Source organism: Tupaia chinensis, unplaced genomic scaffold (assembly GCF_000334495.1).
Source record: "Tupaia chinensis unplaced genomic scaffold, TupChi_1.0 Scaffold143654_1, whole genome shotgun sequence".
Taxonomy (NCBI): domain Eukaryota; kingdom Metazoa; phylum Chordata; class Mammalia; order Scandentia; family Tupaiidae; genus Tupaia; species Tupaia belangeri.
Window position 1 is genome coordinate 654,100 of NW_006203502.1, and position 9,909 is coordinate 664,008.

A 9,909-nucleotide genomic window follows, 5' to 3' on the forward strand; every position below is an offset into this window, starting at 1 on the left:
AGACGACGACGACGACCAGGAAGACGACAACTGAAGAGCCTGAAGAGCTGAAACACCGCGCAGTCTCCAGACGACCCTGAAGATCCTGAAGAGCTGACACTGCATCGTCTCCAGACGACCTGGGAGACCCTGAAGAGCTGTAACACTACATCGTCTCCGGACGACCCTGAAGAGCTGTGATACCGCGTCGTCTCCGTGCTGCTCACAGTAGACGACGCGACCCTTAAGAGTTGTGACACTGCGTCGTCTCTGTGCTGTCCCATGCTGCCCACAATAAACAGACGACGCTGTCGTCTCCGTGCTGTAACACTACGCTGCTTGCCCCGGCTCTCACTCCTTCACTCAGGAAACCCGTTCAGCTGTCCCCCCCGCTTGGGACAGTCTGCAATATAACAAACTCTTGTTTTTCTACCAACATCCAGTTTTCTTCCAGATCAAGATGTTTTTCCTTTTTATAACAATTGGCAGCAGCAAGATTAGCTACAAGGGACCTGTTGTCACCAGTGAGGCATGCAGCACCAATTCCTGTCAGCTGCTCATTCTGTTCATAGTAATGAGCATTCACGTGGGCTTCAGCAGCTTTTTTTCTTCAGGATCTCCCCAAATTTATTCCAATGCATCCAAAAAAATGTTGCTGCTTTGTGTGGCTGCTGAATCATCCACAAGGCCACCTTAATTGAATTCTGGGTAGAGCCACCAGCATGATATTGAATTTTTTTCACAAGTTCATCAAACAGTTCTTTGTGCTTTTCTTCAGCCAGGATTTGGTCATTTGGTTTCAGAGAATACTTATCAAGGAAATCTTTGTCCACTACAGCAGAGATGTCATGGAGAATATTTCCCATTCCAAAGAGAATATTTTCAGTTAGCGCTTCTGGTGCCTCCACCTTCAGCTTTTTGGGCTTCGGTTCCTCCTCAGCAGCTGCCATATTCGCACTCCTACCCCTCTTTGGCTCAGCACTAATCCTTTTAACTTGTTTTGTCACTCTATATAGTATGTCTTGGGGATTGTTGTGTTATTAATCTTGCTTGTATTTATATTCCTACTAGTCTGCAGGATCATCTGGCAAGGACTCCACGCAACTACCATCCAGTTCCACTGACTCTGATTAGAAAAAGGGGGAGAAAAGATGTAGAAAATGGCTAGACCTGAGTGACACAAAGCAAGACAAAGTTGTAACAGACAACTTAGGTAAGGATAAGCTGAGGCAAGGCCCTGCTTTGTCAACATGGCCCTCATTGAAGCAAGGGTTCAGTGTCCCAAGTCTCAACTGTAATGAACAACTAAGGCAAAGATAAGCAGAAGCAAGGCCCTGCTTGGGGTAAGCAGAAGCAAGGCCCTGCTTGGCTAACATGGCAAAACCTTCCTAAGTGGAAGGAAGCTTTGTGTCAGTAAGGCCAGTCATACAAAAGACAAATGACAACAAAAAAAAATCAGACTCCAATTAGAAAAAGCAAAAGGGGGAGACGTAGGGAGCAGCTGGATCTGAACTGACAATGGTGCCTTTAAACTAAGAGACAAGGTCCTGCACAACGAGGCAAGGTCCTACTATCTTGAACTCAACACTGCAAGATGCTGTAAACTAAAGGACACTCTGTCAGCTAGAAAATGCCAGGGAAGATAAGAGGAGGCCTGTATAGAATCTCAAGACAGGAGATGCTCCACAGCTTCAGTTAATAACAGAAAAACACCTGGCTTCACATTCCACATCTCCCTTTCCCTTTGCCCTATAAAAGAATAAACCTGGGAATGGCTCAAGGCCATGGCTGCTTCCGTTAGAGGAGCCTGGACTACCTAATCCCTGCATTTCTCCACTTGTGTGTCTGTATGTTTCTTTCCAATCCACCATCGCTCCCTCTCAGGTTCACATTTTCCCCACACAGGTCGTGACAAGTCCCTGAGCCCAGTTGGGGAGCAACCAGGGAACTGCCCTAGAGAATGAATTCAAGCTGTGTTATACTCTTCCCAACTCAGGCAACAACTAGACAAAGCTACCTTGTTACCCATGTCCCACAAAAAGAATCTGCCTGTAGCTGCTGGCACTGAAAGCCAATAGGGTGGTCTTGCTCCTTACCCCTATGTCCTGTGACAGCATCCAGGTGAACTACCCCACCTACAGTCAAGGCCCTGCCCCCATGGTGTCTTGTGAGAATAGGTGGGTAAGTCACCCCAACCACAACTGAAAGGCCCCTCCCACTGCATTCATGGAAATAGGCAAGCAAATCTCTCACTGCCACATGCCAAACCCAGAAGTGCTGGAGCGAGTCTACTAATCCGTTTAATCCTTTTAACGTGCATTGTCACTCTCTATGCTATTGCTTGGGGATTGTTGGGTTAATAATCTTGCCTATATCTATAGTCCTACTAGTCTGCAGAATCATCTGGCAAGCCAGGTATCAACTGGTGGATAAAGCTTTGAAGTCTAGGCCACCGAGGCACTCACAGCCATCACCAACACTGATTATGGCTGAAGAAACTGAACTGAAACTATACTACTGGATTTTCCTGGAACCAAAGTCAAAACATTCTACTCAACTAAGATCCTAGGACCCACGTACAGGAGAAAGCCTGTCACCATGAAAGCAATCCTATAAAACTGATAAAGGCAACTGTTCTACCAGATGCATAAATACCAATGTAAGGACACAAGAAATATGAAAAAGCAAGGTAACATGATATCCACAGAGGAACACAATAATTCTCCATTGACAGACTCCACAGAAGAAGAAAATCTATGAATTTCCTGAAAAGAAATGTAAAATAGTGATCATAAGGAAACTCAGATACAAGAGAATACAGATAGACAATTCAACCAAATAAGAAAAACAGTACAGGGTCTGCATGAAACATTTGAGAAAAATATAGATTTCATAATTCAGAGCCAAACAGAAAGCTTAGAGATAAAGGATTCAATGAAAATAAAACAATACAACTGATAGCTTCAACGAAAGATTTGATTAAGCAGGAAAAAGATTTTTTTAAAATTTAAAGACAAGTCTTTTGAAATAACTCATTTGGAGAAGTAGGAAAAAAAGAAAGAAAAAGGAAAAGAAAAGGAAAGAGAGAGGAAGAGAAGGGAGAGGAGGAGAAAGGGAAGGGAAGAAAGAAAGGAAGGAAGGAAGGAATGAAGGAAGATGACTGTAGGGCCTATAATACACCATTAAAGTATAAAATTCACTGATAGTGCAGATACACATCTGAGAAAGAGAAAGGTATCAAACCTTAACACTAAAGAAAACACTAAATCACAAAGAAAAACAGAGGGGCTAGCCCTATAGTGCAGTAGTTAAGGGCTGTGCGTTGGGAGCTGGATCCCACATGGCTGATCACAGTTCAAATCACAACCCCGTTAGCTTGAAAGACATGCCTGGTGCATGTGAATGCATAGCCAAAATCCTGATGAGAAGGAGAAATGGAGGGAAAAGGATTGGGGTATCATCACATTCCACTGCGGGGTGCTTTCTTTCCCTCTCATGCACCTACCCTCTGGCAATTAGAAAAACAATAATAGAGAGGGAAAGGAACAAAAGAAATGGAAAACCATTAAAAAAATAAAAGACAGAAATAACCTTGAATACAAGTGAACTAAACTCCCATATTAAAAGATATAAACTGGCTGAATGGATTTTTTAAAAAAATGAACAAGGGCCTAGCTAGTAGCATGGTATTTTAGGTGGCTGGATTCCACATGACCAATTGTGTGGCTTGAGTCCTGGATTTGGGTGGCTTGAAAAACATGCCAGGCAGGACTGTGCGTGCATGCCCAAAATCCTGAGAGAAGGGACTGTGGTGTGGCTGTCATTGCTGAGAGGTGCTTTCTCACTTTATCTCTCTTTCTGACTCTCTCTGGCAAGTTCATTCACCCTATAGTAAAATAAAAAACAAGACCAATTGCATGTTGCTTACAAGAAATTCAATTCACCAATAAAGATACATAGATTGGGGCCAGCAGGTAACGTGGTGGTTAAGGTTGCTAGATTCCCACAAGGCCAACCATGGTTCAAGTCCCAGACCTGGTGGCTTGCTTTCTCATTTTCTCTTGCTCTCTCTTGCTTTGTCCCTTTCTGGTCAAATTTAAATAAATAAATAAAGTTAAATAAAATAATACTTAAAAATATAAAGACACATAGACTGAAAGTAAAGAGAATGATACTCTACAAAAATGGAAGCCAAAGTGAACAGGAATGGCTATATTCATATCAGATAATATAGACTTTAAGTCTAAAACTGTAAGAAGAGATGTTATATAATGATAAAGGGATCAATTCAGCAAGCAGATGTAACAATGGTGAATATATATCTACCCAACACTGGAGCATCCGAATATATAAAGCAAACATTAGTAGATCTAAAAAGAGAGACAGGCCTCAACACAATAATGTCAATAGTTGGGAACTTCAGTATTTTGCTGTAAGTAGTAAGAAATCATCTGGACTGAAAATCAACAAAGAAATATCAGAATTAAAATGTGCTATAGCACCACCAACATGAATGACAAAGTAACTATCCAAACCAGGAAATTCATGACCAACCAACTACTTCAGAGGAAACAAATGGTCATTGATGTCCTTCACCTCGGGAAGGCAACAGTACCTAAGACAGAAATTCGTGAAAAACTAACAAAGACCACACCAGAAGTCATCTTTGTGTTTGGGATCAGAACCCATTTGGATTATGTGGCGACTTGGAGGAGGTCAGCTGCTTCAAGATGAAGCTGAATATCTCCTTCCCAGCCATGGGCTGCCAGAAACTCAGTGAAGTAGACAACGCAAACTTTGTATTTTTTTTTTTTTTTGAGAGAGGTTTTTGCTATAGGGTGCGTGCACTCGCCAGACAGACAGAGAGAGACAGAGAGACAGAAAGTGAGAAATCATCCCCCAAGGGGGATGGTCACGCCGCAATCCCTTCTCCTCCATTCTCCTGCTGGATTCCACATGACCAATTGTGTGGCTTGAGTCCTGGATTTGGGTGGCTTGAAAAACATGCCAGGCAGGACTGTGCGTGCATGCCCAAAATCCTGAGAGAAGGGACTGTGGTGTGGCTGTCATTGCTGAGAGGTGCTTTCTCACTTTATCTCTCTTTCTGACTCTCTCTGGCAAGTTCATTCACCCTATAGTAAAATAAAAAACAAGACCAATTGCATGTTGCTTACAAGAAATTCAATTCACCAATAAAGATACATAGATTGGGGCCAGCAGGTAACGTGGTGGTTAAGGTTGCTAGATTCCCACAAGGCCAACCATGGTTCAAGTCCCAGACCTGGTGGCTTGCTTTCTCATTTTCTCTTGCTCTCTCTTGCTTTGTCCCTTTCTGGTCAAATTTAAATAAATAAATAAAGTTAAATAAAATAATACTTAAAAATATAAAGACACATAGACTGAAAGTAAAGAGAATGATACTCTACAAAAATGGAAGCCAAAGTGAACAGGAATGGCTATATTCATATCAGATAATATAGACTTTAAGTCTAAAACTGTAAGAAGAGATGTTATATAATGATAAAGGGATCAATTCAGCAAGCAGATGTAACAATGGTGAATATATATCTACCCAACACTGGAGCATCCGAATATATAAAGCAAACATTAGTAGATCTAAAAAGAGAGACAGGCCTCAACACAATAATGTCAATAGTTGGGAACTTCAGTATTTTGCTGTAAGTAGTAAGAAATCATCTGGACTGAAAATCAACAAAGAAATATCAGAATTAAAATGTGCTATAGCACCACCAACATGAATGACAAAGTAACTATCCAAACCAGGAAATTCATGACCAACCAACTACTTCAGAGGAAACAAATGGTCATTGATGTCCTTCACCTCGGGAAGGCAACAGTACCTAAGACAGAAATTCATGAAAAACTAACAAAGACCACACCAGAAGTCATCTTTGTGTTTGGGATCAGAACCCATTTGGATTATGTGGCGACTTGGAGGAGGTCAGCTGCTTCAAGATGAAGCTGAATATCTCCTTCCCAGCCATGGGCTGCCAGAAACTCAGTGAAGTAGACAACGCAAACTTTGTATTTTTTTTTTTTTTTTGAGAGAGGTTTTTGCTATAGGGTGCGTGCACTCGCCAGACAGACAGAGAGAGACAGAGAGACAGAAAGTGAGAAATCATCCCCCAAGGGGGATGGTCACGCCGCAATCCCTTCTCCTCCATTCTCCTCTCGGGATCTTGGGCACACACGCCCAATGTGAGTTTTAAGCCACTGAGTCCAGGATGCAAACCGCAGTCGACTACATGGGAGTTCAGCGACATAGCCATTACGCGAACTGCTGGTCCTAGACTTCGTACTTTTTATGAGAAAAGTATGACCACAGAAGTTGCTGCTGACGCTTTGGGTGAAGAATGGAAGTGTTATGTAGTCCGAATCAGTGGTGGAAAGGACAAACAAGATTTCCCCATGAAGCAGGGTGTTTTGACCCATGGCCTGTCCGCCTGCTACTGAGTAAGGGACATTCCTGTTACAGACCAAGAACTGGAGAAAGAAAGCGCAATCTGTTCAGGGTTGCATTGTGGATGCCAACCTGAGCATTCTCAACTTGGTTATTGTTACAAAAGGAGAGAAGGATATTCCAGGACTGACTGATACTACTGTGCCTTGTCGCCTGGGGCCTAAGAGAGCTAGCAGAATCTGAAAATTTTTCAGTCTCTCTGAAGAAGATGATGTCCGCCAATATGTTGTAAGAAAGCCCTTAAATAAAGAAGGTAAGAAACCTAGGACCAAAGCACCTAAGATTCAGCATCTTGTGACTCCACGTGTTCTGCAACACAAACGCCAGCGTATTGCTCTCAAGAAACAATGTACCTGGACCAGCAGTTAGCGTAATGGCTATGTCACTGGACTCCCATGTAGTCGACCGTGGTTCGAGTCCTGGACCCAGTGGCTTAAACCCACGCTGGGCACGTGTGCGTGTGTGCCCAAGATCCCGAGAGGAGAATGGAGGAGAAGGGATTGCGGCGTGGCCATCCCTCCTGGGGGGTGATTTCTCGGTTTCTGTCTCTCTGTCTCTCTCTGCTATCTGTCTGGTGGGCGCACGTACCCTATAGCAAAAACCTCTTAAAAAAAAAAAAGAATAAAAAAGAAACAACGTACTAAGAAAAATAAGGAACAGGCAGCAGAGCATGCTAAACTTTTGGCCAAGAGAATGAAGGAGGCTAAAGAAAAATGCCAAGAACAGATTGCGAAGAGATGCAGGCTGTCCTCTCTGAGAGCTTCTACTTCTAAGTCTGAATCCAGTCAAAAATAAGATTTTTGGGAACCGCCATCTTCCAGTAATTAACCAAAATGACAAATACAAAGGGAAAAAGGAGAGGCACCTGATATATGTTCTCCAGGCCTTTTAGAAAATATGGAGTGGTCCTTTGGCAACATATATGTGAATCTACAAGAAAAGTGATCAAGAAAACAGTGAAAGAAACACAAGAAAAGAATGAAGAAAGTCAGGGGGACTGCAAAGGCCAGTGTTGGTGCTGACAAAAAGTTGAAGGAGTAAAGATTCTGCAAGGACTATCTGCAGTGATTGTGTGAATTTTTCATGAGAGGATTAATAAACCAAAAAATTTTTATGTGAAAAAAAAATGTGCTATAGACCAAGAGGAGCTAATAGTCATTTATAGAACATTTCACCCAAGAGCTGCAGAATACACTTCAACGGCACATTGACCATTCTCCAAGACTGACCATATGTAAGGCCACAAAACAAGTTTCCACCTATTTTTAAAAACTGAAATCATGAGACCAACAGATGGCATAATGGTTACTTTGCTGGACTCCCACATGGCTGACCATGGTTTGAATCCTGGACCCAGTGGCTTGAAACTCATACTGGGCACATGTGTATGTGTTCCCAAAATCCCAAGTGGAGAACTGAGGAGAAAGGATTGCGGTCCTCCCTCTCTGGAGGGTGATTTCTCATTTTCTGTCTCTCTGTCTCTGTCTCTCAGGTGAGCGCATGTGTCCAAAGCAAAAATCTCTCTCTAAAAAGAAATTGAAATCATATCAAGTATATTTTCTAAACATAATGAAATAAACTAAAAATAATTAACAAAAGGAACTTTGAAAACTGTAAAAATACATGGAAATTAAACAGCACGCTCCTGAATGACCATTGATTCAATTAAGAAGAAAATTTAAGGGACCAGCAGATGGTGTAGTGATTGCATCACTGAACTCCCACATAGTCAACCACCATTGGAATTCAGATGGCAGATAACAGTTTTTCAGATGGAGTTCCTTCGGATTTTATGGAAGTTGCCAAAAATGCAAGTAATACAGAAAAACTCACAGATCAGGTGATGCAGAATCCTCGAGTCTTGGCAGCTTTACAGAAACAACTGGACTGTTTCTCACACTCCTTCTAGCTACATCGAAACTTTACCTAATCCAGTAAAAAGAAGAATTAATGCATTGAAACTTCAAGTGAGATGTGCTCATATAGAAGCTAAGTTCTATGAAGAAGTCCATGACTTAGAAAATGTGCGGCATTATACCAGTCTCTTTTTTAAAAAATTATTTATTTATTTAATTTTATTTATTCATTCATTCATTTTAATTTGACCAGTGAGAGACGCACAGAGAGAAGAGAAGGAAAGTGAGCAAGTATGCCACCAGGTCCAGGACTCGAACCTCAGTTGGCCATGTGGGAATGTCCAGCACCTTAACTACCATGCCACCTGCTGGTCCCATACCAGTCTCTTTTTAGCAAGAGAATTTATCACTGGTGATGTTGAGCCAACAGATGCAGAATCAGAATGGCACGGTGAAAATGAAGAGGAAGACAAATTGGCTGGAGACATAAAAATAAAGTAGTCATAGCAGAAAAAGAAACAGCAATAGCTAAAGAGCCAAATCCAAAGGATTTCCAGAGTTCTGGTTTACCATCTTTAGAAATGTAGATATGCTAAGTGAATTAGTCCAGGAATATGATGAACCAATCTTGAAATACTTGCAGGATATTAAAGGGAAATGTTCAGACCCTGGACAACTTATGTCTTTTGTATTAGAGTTCTTCTTTGAACCTGATGACTACTTTACCAATTCTGTCCTGACAAACACCTACAAGATGAAGTCAGAGCCAGATAAGACCAATCCCTTTTCCTTTGAAGGCCCTGAAATCGCTGACTGTGACAGGTATACTATTGACTGGAAGAAGGGAAAAAATGTTACAGTCAAAACCATCAAGAAAAAAGTAGAAGCACAAGAGCAGGGGCACTGTGAGGACCACCACTAAACAAGTGCCCAATGAGTCATTCTCCAACTTCAGTCCATTGACAGCATCTGGAGATAGAGAGTCACTGGATAAAAATTCTGAATTCATGTTAGCCTCTGATTATGAAACTAGACACTTCTTTTGTGAGCGGATTGTCCTGCAGGCTGTGCTTTACTTCACGGGGGAGGACATAGAGGATGCTGACAATTTTGAAGAAGGCGAGGAAGGAGAAGAGGAGGAACTAGGTGATGAGGAAGGGAAAGATGAGTATGATGCTGAAATTAATCCTAATGAAGAACCCAGTCAGCTAGTGGAATGTAAACAGCAGTGAGAAGGCCCTGAGGGATGATGGCTGCCTTATAGACCAGCTATCAGGGCTCCGGGCCTGCAGGCACAACTGTACCGACAGTGCTTATTACATCTAACTCGTTGTCAAGTGCATGGTTTTCATTTGAACTTTTTCCATATTATTTTGCCTAACTTGTACAGTGGCAATTGAAATGCGTTCAGAAATTTGAGGTTTAGTTCCAGCACCATCTACTCGTTGTCAAGTGCATGGTTTTCATTTGAACTTTTTCCATATTATTTTGCCTAACTTGTACAGTGGCAATTGAAATGCGTTCAGAAATAGGAGGTTTAGTTCCAGCACCATCTCAGGCCTTATACCATTTCCTCTACATAGTCTTTGCAAT

General features: G+C 42.0%; 3 pseudogenes; 2 read left to right on the plus strand and 1 right to left on the minus strand.

Moving 5' to 3' along the window:
- The window catches only part of LOC102498461 (adenosine kinase-like), a 2,693-nt pseudogene extending 1,764 nt beyond the window's left edge, over positions 1-929 (minus strand).
- Positions 930-4,709: 3,780 nt separating this feature from the next.
- Positions 4,710-7,255, plus strand: LOC102487662 (40S ribosomal protein S6-like; annotated as a pseudogene).
- Positions 7,256-8,210: 955 nt separating this feature from the next.
- On the plus strand, positions 8,211-9,548 carry LOC102488086 (nucleosome assembly protein 1-like 4; annotated as a pseudogene).
- Positions 9,549-9,909: the final 361 nt, after the last annotated feature.